This window comes from Motacilla alba, chromosome 2 (assembly GCF_015832195.1).
Source record: "Motacilla alba alba isolate MOTALB_02 chromosome 2, Motacilla_alba_V1.0_pri, whole genome shotgun sequence".
Classification (NCBI taxonomy): Eukaryota; Metazoa; Chordata; class Aves; order Passeriformes; family Motacillidae; genus Motacilla; species Motacilla alba.
Window position 1 is genome coordinate 104,031,476 of NC_052017.1, and position 18,803 is coordinate 104,050,278.

At 40.2% G+C, this 18,803-nt stretch overlaps 1 protein-coding gene across 1 annotated transcript in view; it reads left to right on the forward strand.

Moving 5' to 3' along the window:
• Positions 1-4,168: 4,168 nt before the first annotated feature.
• The window catches only part of YES1 (YES proto-oncogene 1, Src family tyrosine kinase), a 51,882-nt gene continuing 37,247 nt past the window's right edge, over positions 4,169-18,803 (forward strand). The window contains exon 1 of the mRNA XM_038127457.1: positions 4,169-6,939. The gene's annotated coding sequence lies outside the window, so the exon portion shown is untranslated. The remainder of the gene's footprint in view (positions 6,940-18,803) is intronic.

Genomic DNA, 18,803 nt, shown 5'->3' on the forward strand with positions numbered 1-18,803 from the left:
ACCTAATTGTAAAGAAATGCTGGCTTAGCCCTGGAAGCCTTTGAACAGAGCATCTTCAACCTCCTTGGCTTGTGAGAGGAAATGCAGATAGAGTTTTTGGAGAACTCACCTTTTATCTACCAAGCCTCTACATGAGAAGTGAGACTGTGCAGAGGCTTACTTGCCTTTGGGTCAGGTATGGATATACTATTAACACCTACTGCAAAATACATATCCCTGCCATCTGCGTGGGGGACTCAAAACATTTCAAAGGGCTGTGTCCAGTTTGGAAGCAGAGGTGCTGCTCTGCAACTTAGCTGGCAAAGTTGCTTCCTTCTTGAAAGGACGAAAGCAGCAGAGTTTCACTTTGCAAGTGCCAGAGCAGTGAGGCAGGCAATTGCCAAGAACAATCTTTGCCGAGAAAAAGTGGAAGCTGGGTGGTTATAGGCAACTGAAAACTCTCATGCTCAATAATAACAATTAAAAACAAGGAAACTACACAAGCTCTGCTTTTAATAAACCCAGTCTTCTTCCATCTCTTCATGTCTTCTTCAGATGTTAAGAATCAAGCTTTCTACAAGTGCAGCCTCTTGAGTAGCTGTTATCTCGGCTGGCTCCATGACTCCCTCATTCAGCCCCGACAGAGATTATCAGGGAAGAATGGAAGAGACTGCAGCTGCTTCAGGGGAACACAGCAGATAGTGATAAACAAACCAAAGGACATTTACCTGAAGTGAGGCAGGAACTGAAAAACATCCATGCAGAACCATGGAACAGTTAAATATCACGAAAACAGAACCCTCTTATCTTCCCTATTCCCCACAATCACTGCTCTCTCTTCAGTTATTAATGCAATCACATTGGATTTTCCTAAATTCTGGAATTTCAGAAAATTCAGACTGTTCTGGTTGTAGGTGGGATAACAAGTCACTGGTGTCCCTATGTTATTACCTCTTTCTTCATGCCAGTGATCACAACAATGTATATATATATATATATATATATATATATATATAATTCCCCAGCAAAATTGCCTCAACGTGTTCTTGGTTTGTAGAAAACTATTAGGAGATGTAAACCAAGATCATGTTGGCAGAGCTGAAAAACTATAAAACTATAGGAAAACCTATACACCAGCAGACCTGAGGGGACTGTAACCTCCACCTGAAGGAATGATGATGAGAAAATTAAAGTCACGAGGAAAACAATAGAAATAGAGGGCATGCTGAGAAAACAAGCCCACATATCTGACAGATGTCCAGTTTTCTCAGATCTCTAAATGGTGCACAGCAGTTATGTCCATCTCTAATGGTGAAACAGCTCCATCCTGATCCAAGATCCATTCTAAGGATTTGTTTGACATCACAGATTGAGGGGATGATTTTGCTCCTGGAACTATTCCCAAAGTAATACACTTCATCACAATCAACTCTAAATTAAGGAGGAAGGCTTTCTCATCCTCAAGGTTGTAACCAACAATTATCTTCAAAACAATAGGGCAGGAAAAACAATCTGTCACAAAAAATTCAAAAGATCTGTTAAGCATCAAAGTATAATAAGGGGCACTCACACAGCCTCAGGAATTTGTTCATCTTTAAGCAAGGTGATGGCTGAGATGAAAACACCATACAGAGGTCTGAGTAAGGTTTAACTACTGATGACAGGAGAGTAACATTTCTTTTTTTTTTTTTCATTCTATTTCACTTGGCTTTGTTGTATGAAGTCATATATAAAAGCAACACAACAGCATGTATGCTCAACAGTAAAAATTCAGGATGCCCTAGAAAAGAGGAAACTTTGATGAAGAATCCTCTTCCAGTGCTCCCTGAATGCCATTTTAACTTGGATTCTGCAGCTACTAACATTATTAAACATTACTCCCACAATAATGTCTTAGGTAGTCACTTCAAGAAAAACAAAATACATATAATCAGTATGTACATATGCAAGTCTCCCAAAGTCAGCAGAAATTGCTTCTTTATACTGGCTATCAAATGAGGTCAGAAGTCTCTTACAGGCTGTGAATGACTCTGGCAGTGATGTCAAAACCAACCCCACTTCAGGTCAGCGTTACTGCACAAACTTCTTTTCCTCCTACTCTTTGTCCTTTTCCACTCTCCCTGAGAGTACATGACCTGCTTAGTGAAGAGGAAGGCATACATTCCAAATCTCTCAGAAGAGCACAGTGACACAGGTAAATATATAATTTTTTTTTTCTGAACGTGTATGATTTCACAGGTTTCAGATTTTTCAACTATGAAATTTAAATGAAAAATAAAAAAAGAATGTGTGCAAGCTTCCTAATTAAATCATGCAAGAGCCAAAGACACAGGATGTGAAGTCGCTGCCAAAGCAGGGTTGAGTGTTAGGTGTTCATCATATATAGCACTGTCCTTGAAACAAAAGCAGTAGTTATTTAAAGTAACCATAAGCAATACTCATGTGCAATTCAAAGGAGATCGGATATAAAGAGATAAAGATTAGAGTACAGCAATACGGCTTTCATTATACAATGTAATCCAGCGTGTCTGATGTAACTGGATGTGACACAAATGTAAATAGCAACAGGTTTGGGAATACACGGTTTTCAAAGTCTAACATGCTTTTAAGCATAACTTTTAGTAAGTTCAAAAATTATCTTTGAAACAATGCTTTTCAAAAAGAACCCTCCACATACTTGCTAGAAGTATAATATGCATAAATAATTAGACATGTTATGCAAGATCAAACAGAAGTGCTATTTGAGAAAGAACGGAATATTTAAACTCACAAATAGATGAGGGCACCAAACACAAAGATCCTGGCCACTTGGAGATTCAGATGCATTTTAAGGCAAAATGGGACAAGTTTAACAGGAGGCTTAAATAGGATACTTGCTTCAGAATAGGAAATAATTACAGATCAACCACACAGTGACTTAGCACTCCATTTCCTTACTGAACTACTATACTGGTATGTAATTTGCATTATATCCAAGGAAGATGTTTCACTTTTAAACATCAATGATTTTATTAATAGCTTCTGGAATATTAAATAGAAATTAACATGACAAAAACTACCCACTAATTTAACTAATGCTTAGAATATTCAGATTTAAAAGAAAGGTATTTGGATTAAAAAGAAAAACCTATGTTTTGCTAAACACCATGTTCTTAAAATAGTGATCCAAGAGCTTCAAAGTAAGCAAGTGACTAATACTGTTTCAAGATGAACTGCTTTTTTGTAATATGATCACACAGTACAACGAGCAATGGGAAATTTGCCCATGAATTTTAGGAGGTGCTGCTTTAAAATACCATTGTTTTCCACAGATTCAAAGAGCAATAGCTAGGATGAGGCCTTGACTACCTCAGTTATTTCTCAAAAAGGGGAATTACTTTAAGTCCAGATTTTTTTTTTTCCTTTTGAAAGAAAAAAACTGTTTGTCCATGAACCACCGTAATGCTTTTTTATTTATTCTGAATTCTTAGAAAGCAATCCTACCAAGTGTTTTCAAGAATGTGTTGATGTTTTCAGGTTACTACCATGTGTACCATAGATTAACTTTTGGCATGTACTGTTAAAGCTCTTCAGAGAATCAACCTCTCCATCTCCTTCAATATCTCAGGACGCAAATCCTGTATGCCCCAATAACAAACCACTGAACCCACATCAGTGTTTGAAATATTTTAGTCTGCCTGTCTTCATCTCTGTTCTTCTGTTCCTTCTTCTTCCTGCTCTTACACCTGTATTCCCCCATATCACCCAAAAAATACTTTATTTGGCATAAAATGTACTTGATTCTATCATACATTTTTGGGTTTTTTCAAATTACTCAAACACACTAAGGATTGTGTAAGTATAAATGATCACTTTAGAAAGTAATTCAAATATATGAGAATTTTCAAAGATAGTACATGGAGAATGCCTTCCTAAACATAGGCTATTTGCATAAACCTACAAGATTAAATTAATGCCAACCAACCATGTAACACAGATGATGAGTTAGTGAATGCTGAGCCGGTCTGAAGGACTATTTGGGAAACTGTGTTCAGCAAATGGCAGCAATGAACCCCTGCATCAGTAGCTTCTTACACTATATTCCAGTCATACGAAAGCATTCAAGGGCAGCTCCTCCCTCCTCCTTCACTCACAAGGTCAAAAATACTAATTTAAAACAAAAGAATGGAAGAGAGGGGAAACTCCTAGAAGCTGGCACTGGCCTTGCCTGACTAGTAGCTGAGACTTGTGGTAGTTTTGGCTGATCCACTCAGTCTCCTGAGTGAATACCAAGCAGTGTCAGTCCACCTGCACTGCAACACTATTAGAGAGCCCACTCAGGAACGGCCCTGGTGAGGGAGCTTTACCCAGGTACCATGTGGCAGACATCAGGCTGCCTGACTGGCAGGCAAAAGGCGGCAATGACACTCTGAGTCCCATCCTGTGCAGGATTAATCAGGCTGAACTACCAACAGGTTGATCATTTTAAAGCACCTCTTCAACATTTCCTTATAAAAGGAACGCTCTGAGGAACACAGACTATCAGTGACAAGTGCATGACAATTTAAGAAGCAGCCAATTTTTCCACTGCAATGAAAGCATGTCTAGCCTCCAAGACTCCCAACTCAAACCCCCATCTATTCTTTCACACCCATATGGTGTGAGTCTGAGCCTGCTCTCAGCTATGGGACTGGTCAGCTCATCTTCTCCCCAACTGCTCTGCTATTTTAATCACACTGTGCTTGAAATTAGGCGTGACAGTCTCTCCACCACCGACCAAGTCAATCACTGGTGCAGCCCTAGCACTGTCTGTGGCAGCCAATAGCACACATACACGTAAGACAGAAAGCAGAGGACACAGTTAATAGCCCAGTCTTTCAGAAGCTCACCAAATCATTCCTTACATTGGTCTTTAGGAGAGAAAGCAACAGGAGAGGTGTGATGAACTGAGAATCCCAACAAACCTTTTGGTACCACACAGGCATCGTCAGGTGCCATGAGAAAGGACTACTATATAATCCCATCCATCAACACTGAACCTGAAACCCAGACATCAAATTACAGTGACAGCTGGCAAGAGCCAGTATGTCTCTAACTATGAATCTTTAGCCCAATGCCACAAAATGTCTTATGTGAGTCATTTTGAAACGTCATGAAGATGGTAACACAACTAGGTCTCGTGTTTTTCAAATATGCAAGTTTTACCATTGTGCTGTAAAACTATCCAATCAGCAACACTTGCCTGTGTATACAAAACACCACAAATGATACTGGAGCTCAAACTTTGCTCTCACCCAAGACTACCATAAGCGCAGTTGGAGTTGTGAATCCATGGCTGACCTAGAGCTTCAACCAGTCTGCAAACTGTTAAGTATTTCATTGCCAGGGTTAATTTGTAAAACTTACAATTGCTGTTTAAATTAAAAATCAATTCTGTATAATGAGAGTTAGATTTCTGACTGAACAGGATATGATGAATTCCACCACTCTAAGAAGGTTACACGAAAACAATTTTATGGTATTGAATCTCCAAATCTAGAATCTTTTGGTTTTTCTGTATTTTGTTAACTGTTTAAGTGTATCTATGGTCCTCTAAAAGCAAATACATGTATTTGCTTTATCTGAAATTAAAAAACACAATTGGCTTTACTCTGCAGCATTGCCTGCCAAATAAACTGGACATCCTGGCTCAATTATTTTTCTTAAGAACCAACTATATTAGGTTATCATTAGTGATCAACACAACTACTGCTTTCTGATCAGCCTTTAAAGAAAATAAAGCGGGGAGAGATATAAATTTGATTACTAGAGAGCTGAGAACAATAAAAGACAACGCTGAATGAGAACTGCCGATTTGCCCATACAAACTTCGGCTTTTTAGGTTCATTTTTTAAATGTTCTTTCACTCCTTCCTGCAGTCTGCAATTCTGAAGGCTAGATGCATTTGAACCACGTTTTTCCACGAAGCCCACCTTGACACAAATCCAATTATTTATTGCTTAAAATACGAAACACTGACTTATAGAACGGCGACGAGTGGGAAACCCGTAACGTAGAATTCCCCGGAGTTACTGACGCGTAATTTACAGGCTCGTTCTTTGCTCGGCGTTCGGCGACAGGTCTGTTCCGCGGTGCCGCCCGGGGCATTCCCGAGCTGCCGGCGCTGCTCCCCGCCGGCCGCCGCAGCACCCGCACTGCCGGAGGGCCATCTTGCTTCTGTCTGACCCACAGGAAATTAAATGTACCGAGCCTAAGCCGTGGCCCACCTGAAGACGCCTAGGCGAGGAGTTTTAAAAGTTATTTTTGTTCGCTTTTCACGCACAACGCCGAAGGGCTCCGCTGCCGCAATCTTTCACGTTCAGCTTCTCTAGCAAGAGAGCCTCACCGAGCTCACCAGCCCGGCACGGCACGGCACGGCACGGCGGGAGGATCTACCCCGACCGGGGTCCCCGCGACCCAAGGCCGGGAGTAGGCGGCCGCCCTCGGGCGAGCCGCGGGGCAGGGCGAGCCCCGGCTCCCTCCCCGCCGCCCCCGCGCCGCCCCGCACGCCTCCACCATGTTGTCTCGGTGCGCAGCGGCGCGGGGGAGGGACCGCCGCCGCCAGCCCGGCTCCGCGGGGGCCGCCCGGCTCCTCCCCGCGGCCTCCGCTTCGGGCGCGGAGGCGCTGCCCCGGCCGGGAGGCGCGGCGATCCCGACCCGGAGCGCATGGAGGGAAACGCGGTGTGGAGGAGGGGCCCCGGTGCCCGCCGGAGATCCCGGCCATAGGGGCGGGGAGTCTCCTCCTTCTCCTCCTCCTCCCGCAGCGAGGCTCCAGCTCCCCGCACGCACCGGAGCGCTCGGCTCCCTCCTCCTCGTCCCTCCTCCCTTCCCCTCCTCCCCGCTTCCCTCCCCGGGTCGCCGCGGCTCCGGGAGGAGCGGGGGGGGCCCCGCTTCCTTCCCTCCCCCCCTCCTTCTCCCACCCGCCACGCCGAGGAGAGGCAGGTGAGGCCCCGGCCGCGTCCCCGCTCCGCCGCCCCACGGGAGGGCGGCCGCGATGGCGGCGGCGATGGAGGCGCTAGGCCCTGGCCGCCCGCCCCCGGCCTCGCCCCGCCGCCGCGCCCCGGGGGCGGGGGGCGTCCCGCACCCCCGGCCCCTTCTCCTCTGCAGAAACTTTCTCGGCAACTTTCTCCCGGGCCCGAGCTCCTGCCCGCGGGGCCCAGGGGTCGGGCGGGCGGGAGCCCGGCTGGGCTGGGCTGGGCGGGCTGCGTGGGGCGGGCTGCGGGGAGTAAGTTTGTGGGGGAGGGCCCCGTGACCCCTGCTTGGCCCGGGGCCCCTCCCGGCCCCTGCCCGCCCGGCTGCCGCGGGCGCTGCGGGCCGGCTGCTCGTCCCCCGGCGGAGGCGGCGTTCACCGCCCGGGCGTGAGCCGCTCCCGGCTCCGCTCCCGGCGCGGGGACGGGGGATGTAAAAGGGCGAAATTCAGGAGTCGCCTGTAGCTTGGCCTGCGTGGTTTTATATTCTATTAATTTTTCTTCCCCCCGCCCCATTGTTCTGGTTTATATCCCATTATCGAGCCTGGAACATGACCGCTGTACGTTTCTGAGTCATTAATTTAAGTGTTCAATCATCACACTTCATCAAGGCTCCTTGTCTTCCTTAGAGTTTGAAAAAAAAAAATGTGTTGGACACACACAGGCCGCTTTTCCTGCAGAGTCTGCACATAACTTTGTACTCTCTGTGGACCTGCAGGTTTGATGTGCTTAAAGTTGTGTGCTCAGACCAAGGGCTAGCGTGACTTCTCCAATATTCAGTATTACAAATATGTGAAGTTTATGATATGGTTATTTATTATATTAATATATGGGCTTCTATGTGTCTTGAATGCATGTGGGTATGATCCTCTTGGCACTGGGAAAACTAGGACAGAAATATTTCTGAAGCTCATGTTGTAAAGGTATGTTCAGATGTACCTGCTGGATTTAACCGTAGGCAGAGGCCAGTCATTAATTAAAAATTAGGTATTTGGATTTGCTTAAAGTGGCAGAATGTTCCAAAACTAGTTTTGACGCTTGGAGTGTGTTGACAAGGAAAGTGTATTGGTCTTCATTTAATATAATTCATAGATAGCTGAATGATATTTCAATCAAATTTTGCAAATGAAATTGATCTTAGGTTGGCAGTCAGATATGAAAGTTTACTTTAGAGTCTTTTTCGTTCCTTTTTTGAAAGTAAGCATTGGAGAGGGATAGAATTGCCTTGTCAGTTACCTTTGCAGTACCTCTGTTTGTAGGTATAGTTCAGCCATAATCATGGTTTTGTTGGCTTCACAGAAGTAAGAATATTTCCTTTCCAAACAACAAAACCTCACACTTCCACTCTTACTTCTGATGTGTATCTGTAAATTTACTTATGCTCAGTAGGAACCTCCTATAACTATAGAGTGGAAACTGTGTGTGTTCTGCCCAGCCAGGGTGTTGTGGTTAATTTTGGGACAAGGTAGCATCTGTGATGGCAACAGGCACAGCAGCATGGGCACTGTGCTTCTGCTGAATTTCGAAGAAAAAGATCCTGTGGTACCAGGTGTGACAGTTGTTAGTAGCAGCAATTGCCAGTAATTAATTATTCCGTGTGTTTTGTTAGCTTTATTTCTTTAACAGGTGCAAACCAAATAGAACTATAATCTTTGTGTGACTTCAGTCCTTCTAATAACTCTTTTGGCTGTTAGAAGATTTCAAATAAATTTGGCAGCAGAGGTCTCCCAGATGAGCAATTTCTACAAAATTTCTGGCAGCAAGGAAGCCAGGTAGAGTGGCTCTTTTAACCTGCACACCAGAGAGTTCAAGGCAACGCTTACCTCAAGCTGGAAATTGCTGCAGGAAATGGGGCCTTCCTGGTTTTGCTCCTTGCGGAGCTACTGGTCCAGTTTTCAATAGTTATTTAATAACTGAACCCCCACACCATTCTATCTAGAATGAGATTGGTGAGCCCAAGGTAGTTTTAGTCTGTATTTCGTATTACAGTGAGAGATTTTCAAGGAAATACTTGTTGCTCAACAACAGTTCTTTGGGTACAAAACAAATGGGTGGAACTGAAGGTATACTTAAATTGCTGCATTATTTTGAAATAGCTAGAAAAATAATACATTTTTGGTGTGCTGCATACTGTGCAACAGAGTTACTGAAAAAATTCGCATTATAGGGGTTTTAATCAATATTCATGCAACAAAGCAGAGAGCTATTCTTCGGCATCAAAGAAATGCTCTTTATTTTGAGCTTTGTGCACTTCTGCAGCTCCTGAAGAAGGAAATCGTCACTCTGTTCAGTCTGATAAATCATGGCTGTCATGTGACAGCGATGCAAAAGTCTGCAGTGTGGCACATGTCAGATTATGTGGTCAAAGTTTACTTTATGAACAAGCTGGCTGCATGGTTTTACTTTTCCATATGTGCTACCTGTGGACAAAAGCAGTACATTTTCAATAGATAATTCCTTGTGTTCAAAACATTAGTTAAAAGAAATAAGTTCTTTCATTCATATTCCCTGCTTGCATCCAACTGCTTTGCCACATAGTTTGATCACAGTTTGAGTGAGGTACCTTGATGTTAATTTAAAAATTGGTGTCAGTACTAACACAAAAATGACTTTAGGAACATGTCCTTATTCTGCTGTGTCGCATCAAGCAGCCTTTTTCAGATGGGACATGTTCTGTGCATACATACACAGCCTGTGGTTTCTGTGAAGTCCTCCTGAAAGGTTTCAGGCTTCTGGTGCTGAAAGTCCTGTGCCTGTTGGTGGAACAGATTGATCCATGAGGGAGAACTGCAGCTTCTCGCACTACTATAACAGAATGGGTTAGTTTTTGTCTTGGAGGAACCACCTCCAAATACAAGTAGGTAACTCAGTCTCAGGATTTATTTCATTTCTGTTCTCCTTGAGAGTGCCAGTAGGAGGCTGTTTCATAGGGATGGATTTTATGATGTGATAATCACTATTTTTTATATTTTTTTAAATACTAGCTACTTTACAATTGCCATATAGGAACTTCTTTCAATCACTACAGTCCCTGGCTTCATTCACACCGATAATTAGAGCTGTAGGGTTTCAGATTGTATCACCAATTGCCAGGTTTTGAAGGTAAACCTGGACAACTTCCCATGTGTATGCTTAGTTTAGTAGAGAAAAAGTAATACTGAAAAGATGCTGTCAACTAACTATAGGACAAGTTTAATTTTAGCTTGTAAGAGGTCGTTCTTACTGCCATTTGCATTTATGGGGGTTTATCCTTGATGGTGCCAGTGCATCAAAACAGAAGCTGGCACCAAAGTTATTGAAATGAGTGGGACTGCACCCTTAGGTAAAGTTGACATGCATGGCTGATAGCAGGATCAGAGATCAAGATGATAGTAATTTTAATGCTAGAAATTGAGTAAGTAAACACTATTACTTATGCATGAGTTTTTTTCCTTTTAAACACATATTCTTTGAAAATGTAAAGGGTAGCTGGAAAAAGGATAGGAAACACTCTCTGTCATTTTGAATATGCACCACATAGAGCACTGGGTTTCACGCTGTCCCGTAAGTCAATGGACCAAAGCCATGCACAGCTGAAATCCAGCCCTCAAGCTGGACTTCCAGCTAGCCCTGGCTTGTATCCGAGCCCCAGAGCTCAGTGGGCTACTGCTGTAGAGATCATCACTAACTGCATTTAAGGCTGTGTTGACTGTTGTGGCCAAGATTGGGGTTTTGTTTCAATTTTTTTTGATTGTAGTATTAGGTAATGTTATAGAGCATGGTTGGAGAATGCTGAGGAAGTAAAACCTCAGACTGGAATAGTTTGTATTTTAGCTTCTTGAACACTGTTAGTTGTTGAGTAGGGAATTGGATAACTTTTTTTGTTAACCTGGCTGTATTTTATCTTTGTATTTTTTGAAGGCAGATGCTTTTACAGTAGTGTTACATGAGATTTTAATAAGTAACAATATTGACTGCACCTATGTCTTAAATGTTTATGTAAATTCTGAATTCTGATGGTGATACTGAACATCAAATAATTTGTCTTTCGGCTTGTCACTTCAGGGAAATTAAAAACTTCTACAGCTTAAGATGTTTCTGTGGTTTTCTTCACACCAGAGGTCTAGAGAAGTCTGGGAAAAATAAGTGATTCTTCAGAAGTGATGAACCCTTTTAATTGAAATTTTAGGGTTATCTAGACCAAGCTTACAAGAATGAATACCTTTGTTTAATTCTATTGACACTGAAGTTGAGTAAACACACCCCCGTAAGTAAATCTTTGTAGATCAGGGCCTTTAACTTTGTTTTAGAGAAACTTTCAGGAGAATTTTGTGGCATTAATCACACATTTAAACTCAGCCTTAGTATTGGAGGAGTTTGATTTAGTAGGGTTAAGTTCCTTTGCATATGCCCAAAGCACTCTGTAGTGTTGCAAAACTGAGACAGTAGTAGTGTTTTATTCATGATGTGAATTATGGAGTATAAATGCAGTCAGGCCTCAGGTATGTTTCCCAGGACTGACAGCCCCTGTAGAAAAGAAGGGTCAGAGTGGAGGAAGGCATTCATGTTCCAAATGTTTTCCCATAGTTCAGACAAACATTTTGATAGTGCATGCAAACTTCAGAAATAAAATAATGTATCTGGGCTAAAGGTTTTGAGATTTTCAACCCTACCTAATGGCCTCACAATTGTAAGAAAAGGCAGTGCTTGTGCAATGTATTTAAAGAGTAATTAGAGGGTGCTATGGATCTCTTGTGTATTGCAATTGTATAGCATTATAACTGTTTTGGCAGTCAGCCAGGAAAGGGAGACTTAAAACAAATTAATAGTGAACAATCCAGTTTTAATAAGTTATTTTAAGTATGGTTAGATAACAACATTAATATTTATGCTTGAAGTGTGACAAAGAAAAAACAGGTCTCAGTTGTTATGTGTATCTTCTTGCTTTTCAAGAACATTTTATTGGAAACTGATATCATGACTGGCGCTTGTAACCGCAGAAGAGTAGAGGAAAAACCCTCCAAAATCCTTCTCTTTCTTTACATACTCTTCCTGTTTCTGGTTGATTTTTACCAGCTTGGCCTGTTAAACATAAATACTTTATTTTGCCAGTAGTAGGCAATAGTAAGTCAATCGTACCCCAACGTCCAGAAGCTAAAAGAATGCCCCAAGGATGGCATGGCTACAGGCTTTCCTAATTCTTAGGCTGCCTTCCTGAGCATCCAGTATTGCCCAGCATTTCAGATGGTGGGGCCCCGTGGTGAACCTCTGGTCTGATTCAGAGGTGCTTGGGCTTGATGGGCTTCTGGTCTAATTCACAAAAACTGGCCTTTCAATAGGCTTAACTTAACGTGTGCCTCACAGATGAACAATGCTTTTAAGGTTTTTAAAGTATGCTTCACTGAAAAATGAATATAGAATTAACGTCTAGAAAATATTCTTGTTTTCAAAGTGCACGTTTATCTGAAACTAGCATTTGTTTGCCAAACTTAGGAAAGAAAACATTATCAAAGCTAAGGTTGAGGGAGGAAATTTAAAAATAAATACAAAAGTTCTGTATTTCATTGTAAAGTGTTAAAAAACAAATCACCACGATTAGTCATACATCTTTTATGTCCTTTCTTTGCCTTGATTTTGATCTGTTTTTCTGGAGATCTGCAGTTTGAGATGAAAACCTTACATTACTGATTCTTAAACTGAGGTCTTCAGAAAAATATTAACAGAAGAATTATGTAGTGCTTCAGTTAGAAGTTGATCAGATTTAGTCTGTGAGAAACACAGAGTTAAATGTGACATTTATGTCTGAAATTTGTATAAAACTGGGGTCTCCAAACATCTTAAAAAATTACAGATCTGCACGATACCTAGTAGCAAATTCACATCTGTAGAGACACGGCATTTATATTCATGTGAAGACTAAGCAAGGGTGAGATGAAATGGGAGGAAAGCTTATGGTGATAAAAGCAAGTGGTTTGTGTCCTTCCTGTACCTTGAGCTGAAAACAGAACATGCCAACGGAACATTTTGCGACTTCTGGTGTTTTGTTGATACCTGGTATTTAATGTTTGTGACCAGCTCCGATTGCGGTAGTTCAGTTGAAACACTCCATCCATATTTCCTTAGAGATGTGAACTTGTAGCAATGCTCTGATGAGGCTGGGAACATACTTAGTGATGCATCTTATGGGCTCATAGGTAGTCTCTCCTAATAGAAAATCCTGCAATACTTCAGTGACAGGTGAATGTGAAAATACTTATTTTTGTCTTCTTTTTTCCTAATGCAAATTTATGCAAGGCTTAAATAAGTTTTGCAAGGCAAAGGCCATTCTTTGCTCTGTGTGAAGACTAGCCCAGGTGAGTTGTGTATCACTCTTAAAAGAAGCCTGTCTCTTACTGAATGCAGATGGAAGACTTGAAGTTTTCTTTTGTTTGGGGTTTTTTATCCTAAATCTGAACAAAGCTTCTTTTTGATGCACACGTTCTTTAGCTGAAGCTTACTGAAAGAGCAGTTGTTATAAATCAGACCGGAAGTCTATCTAGGCAAATATCAGGATAAATTCTTAATGTCTCAAGTAAAAGTTGTTGGAAGTTTAGTTAGAGGCTAATTTTCAGAATGGGTTCTTTGAGCAACAGATGCTACCTCTCATTCTGCCTGTTCTAAATAAAAAGTATTCAGGTTTTTTTCCAGCAACAATGTCTCAAAATGTAAGTATGCTCTCTGGCTTCTGAGACATGTGAAATATGGGATTTTTGCCAAAATATGTAAATACGTTCTTTGGTTTTGTTTTTTTGGGATTCCCCCACCATATATTTTAGAATATAAGTGTCATTATAAAATGACAAAGCCCTTAAAGCAAAGAGAGGATGGGTTTGTTTAGCTGATACTGGTGTTCAATATTTGTTTAATGGATGATTAAAGGTTATAGTAGCATTGGCCTCGTCCATACCTAAATGAAAAACATTCACTGGGGAGAGAAAAAGGGAAAAGGGTATATTAGTCTCACTGTAGACAGCCATGTGGAATTCTATTTTCATAGTAAAGTTAAATATTCTATTCTAAGGAATACTTTGAGTATAGAGCAAAATACTATTCCTTTTGAAAACATTACCCATGAAGAAAAGAGAAGGGAAAACAAGGATAATTCCTGAGATGTTACTACTAGTCAGTTGGGGAAATTTTCTTGAGTAATATTTGAGTATATCAGAAATTAAATTCTTCTTGTATATGGCTAGGAAGCAATAGTAAAATTGGTATGTGTTTTTTTTTTTCTACTTTCAAGTACAATTCTGTACTGTATTTTAAGCACAGCTACACACTTAAAACACAATTCATAAATCATAGTGATTGAGGCTATTTAAAGTGATAAGCTTTCAAAATATCTTGCTGAATAATTGCACATTATGTAATTTGCTAAAGATATCAATCTTTTTCGTTTTAGGAATTATTTCTTATCTTGTACATTGTAGAAATTGTAGAACTGATTGATTCAGGCTATCATGATGTACGTAAAATGAGACAAGTGTTAGTTTATAGATGAAAAATTATTTCCCTGGAAACGTTTGACTTGTTCATGCATAGTAGGTGTATTTAAATATTCTGGAATTCATTTGCATTGGTTATGAAATCTAGGGCTCTTTGATTACCTCCCCTTCCCTTTTTCTTAGGTCTGACATATCATCAGAATACTATTTAAATCTGGTGCATACATGGTGAAGTCATAGCCAAGTTAATATGTGACTTACATTAACAAGCATGATACCTTTATTTTATATGGTTATTTTAAATTACTATTTTACCTCAGATTTACACTTGGGCTTCTTCGTTCTTTTCCCAAAGAAAGAGGTTGAGCCTTACTAGTTGGTAAAATATATTGACTCTACATATTAGGTTTACACTAATCCTGTTAGCTTTTTGCCAGGGGCATGGATTTTCTGTGTGTATATTTAATGTAATAGTAAAGTGTCTTAATAATTCTCTTAAGCTATATGCATAATTATTTAAGCAATGACAGTGCAATTTCTATGCAAGACATTTTTATTTCTACCTAATGTGTGTTCAGTGGCATTTGAATGGAAATTCTGATTGAAATTCATATAAATAACCAGTGTTACAAGTTAAAGTACTGGTTAATGTGTTGCTTCCTAGACAAGGATATAGAGGGCAATAATTCTTGTGCGAACCACATTTTGCTTTAAATCTGCTAGATTCATTTACAAAAGAGAATATTAGCTTCAGTTTGTGAATAGTTTTTGCTCACTGCAACCTCTAAGGCATTAGAATGGATAGATCCCATAGTTCCAAGTTTTTGTTTTCTTTGAAAATAGAAACAAATCTCTCCTCTGTTATTTAAACTTGTCTTCCCTAAATGTGTCTAAGATTGTAGTGAACTGGTATCTAGATAACATTGAGGGGTGGAATATTCTTTACACTTGCAACAGCTTGTGTTACTTTATATATTTGGGTGTTCAAATTCTGATTTCAGGTGGTTATGAATTAGCTCTGCCAGTTTGATGTTTTAAATTTGTTTAAAGGTTTGGTGGCTAGCAACATCGTTTGAGTATATTTTAAAACTCAGTATTGGTTATCCTAAATGTAAACCTGTGTCTTTCTAGAAATTTCAGTTAAAAAATAATTTCTTTTTCCACTTTAAATATTAAAAAAAATGCCATCAGAAGGGTAACTTACTATTATAACTATATATGGCATGTGGTCAGTCTGTGTATGACCGAATTTGGCTTCATATGTCTGTTGTAGCCTAGTTTTGCTGTTATACAAATAGTTAGAAGTAAACATTGTTTGCTGCATTACGTGCAGTACAGTGTAGCCAGGTAACCAAGTAATTTATGTGATGGAATCAAATCATATTTAGGCCAACAGAGTAACCTGCAAAAACTTCTGAGCCTGTCAGTTTATCACAGCGTAAGAAATTCTTGAGGAAACCTTGATTGCTCTGATGAAAAATTGAAAAGTTTGCTAGTGTTACTGCTGCAGGATTTCTGCAGCTTGGAAACCAGGCCATTAAACTGTTGCTTCTCTTAAAATATTTCCTAGATTTGATGGATTTTTACTTTTTCCTCAAGTTCCCCTGAAACTGAAAGCCAAAGCAGATGCTGACAGTACACTTTTACAGTCAGAATATCTGAATGGGATCATTCCCTTTTAAAACATTGCCATGTAAAATTACTTCTCACATGCTTTAAACTGAAATGGAAATGTGATTTTTTCTTATTTTTAAAAGGTTTGTTTTAGGATAGTTTGTTTGTTTGTCTGGGGCATTTTTTGGCTAATTAGGAACTAGAAAATCTGAACCTGTTTTTTATTCACAGATATTTTAGCGTTGCTATTCTAGGATATGATCCTTTTTCACACTGAAGTCAAGTGCAAAATTCCCCTTGACTTCAGGGAGAGCTGGATTAGCTGTACACAAAAGGACTAAATCGTCCTCTGGGATAAGTGGAGGCAACTCTATTGAAGTAGACTTCATTAGAGTATAAAATGAAGACAAAAAAATTGTTGCCTGCCTTAACAGGCAGTGAAATTGGATCTGTTAGCTCAAACAGCTAGGTTAATTTAGCAGTTGAATCAAAGATTTTAGCCCTTTTTCAATTAGATTGTAGTTATATTAGTTCACTGCATTGAGCAGTGAATAACATATGTCACTTAACCTTGACTACAAATATTTTACAGAAACTAGAATCTCTTTATGAACCTTTTTTTGTGCCATAAGAATTATCATTTGGTAAATGTTAAGCAAACTTTTGAGGAGTTTATCCTTAAGTAGATGAAAGGAATCTGTTTAAATTGCTGTTTAAATCTAGGCTTTATATGGCAACTTGTGTGAGGTTTGGGGAGCCTTGTTTGTATTTTCAGCCTCAGGCTGGCATCTTGAGTGTCTTTTTGTAGTCTTGCTGAGGTGAGAAGCAGGTAATTCATTTACACTGAAAATTGAACTGGATGTTATCTCATGTGTTTGCTGGTGGTTTCTGGAGTAATCCCATTGAGTTCCACAGTAGACAGTAGTGCCTTTGGCATCTTCCACTAATGCTTTACACAGCGGTATCTGTTTTGTGTACACAAATGGTGAAGAAATAATATTTGACAAATGAACTCAAATGTAGTGATTACTTATTTAATACTCTTCTATACTTCTCATAAAATGTATCATTTCCACTCTTGCATATCAAGTTTTTCTTCTGGTGCTTCTGGTATCTGTTGGAATCAGGAATTAATTCGACTGTCTGTGATTATTTTGACCTGAGCAATTTTTGTATGGGTTTTTTGTACTCCTCTTTGAAATTTCACAAGGGGAAGGGGGATGGGAGTGTTGTAATCTCCTTAGAATAGTTTGAGAATGAGCTCTTAAATGCTGCCTCGAATTTCTTTATTAACATTTCAGAGGTTAATAAAATCCGCTCCCTAGGAAGCTTCACAAAGCTCTTAGCTGTTTAGCATACATTGCTCCGGAAAAAAAATCCTCCTCAAATAACTGTTGCTGCAATATTTAGCTGGTGTTGAGGGGTTAAGTTGTAAACTTAAATTCTCTGAAACACTTGAAATGCTAAATTTACAAAACAAGACATAAGAACTGTTTTAAGATTAGTCATATTTAGGAAGCTTATTGAAGCACCGGCATCTTCCTGGATACATCCTGTACTTTTGTGTCTTCAGCATGCTTCATCTATTCATGGTCCTGACTGCTTTTTGGTTTTTAGAAACTCTTGCTGCAACTTCTTTGTGACTAAGACGCATTGTCAATCAGTCCAGTCCTCCCCATGCCAGCCAACTGCCCCCTTAATGCAGCAATTCACTTGGATGAATAGTGCTCACACTTTAAGGAGACAATTGTCTACCAGAGAGAGTGCCAAGTTGATTTAACTTGGTATGGGTGTGAAAGAGTTTTTAAATGGTTGCTGTCAACTAGCATTGGTCCAGAGCATCAACTGCTTGAAAATTGTGATAATTGTTATAATCTGATTTTACATCAAAATTTGTTCAAAATATTTTAGTCAATCACTGGCTGCAGAGAGCATTAGTACCCCAGAAGTGGTTGTCAAACAGTCGTCCATGGTATGTCAGAACTGCAGTGGATGTGTCCTGGCTGAATGTACAACGCTGCTTTTAAAATGGACTCCTTTTTGGCAGTACATTGCTAAATTGGTGAAAGAATACAGAATTTGTGTTGTAATCTGCTCTTCAATTCCATTTAATGCCACAGCATGTGTTTGAAACACTTAGTTGGGTGTATAATACAGTGTAAACCACAACTGTAGCCTGTCATTACTGTAGTGCCTACAGAGCTGAGCTACCATTTAGCCAAGCCAGCTACTTGGATTATCCATTACCTGGAATTCTGTAAAAGTGGACAGAATTTATGAAAATTGCATTGCTTCTTTGCTGACTAAAATTTTTGATGCATTTTTAGTTTTAGTGCAGGTTGAAAGGATGCATACCTTCTAGGTACACCATCACTTGAGTGCAGACTGTTTAGTGCTGTGTTTGCTTTCATTCTTGATAGTGTAAGGATGGACCTTTCCTAAGCATAATTTGGGCCCTGATATATTTCTTCACTGCACTTCTGAAGGGAAGAGAGAGGGTGAAAAAATTAAGAAAAAAACATGTGAAGAAGATGCTTCCTGACATTCCTCATGTTTCTTTTTCAGGGAGGCCAGGAAATCTGAGAAAATAAGTTATTTCTGTCAAGAGCCTGACAAAATATGGTTATTATTCTAAATGTGTAGAAAGGATGCTGTTAACAAAATACTCAGTTAAAAGGAGAGAAAATTTCTTACGGGCATGGCAGTAAGTAGTGCGTATATTTGGGGGCAGGGAGGAGGGTGTTTTCCTCCCCTCTCTGAGGTC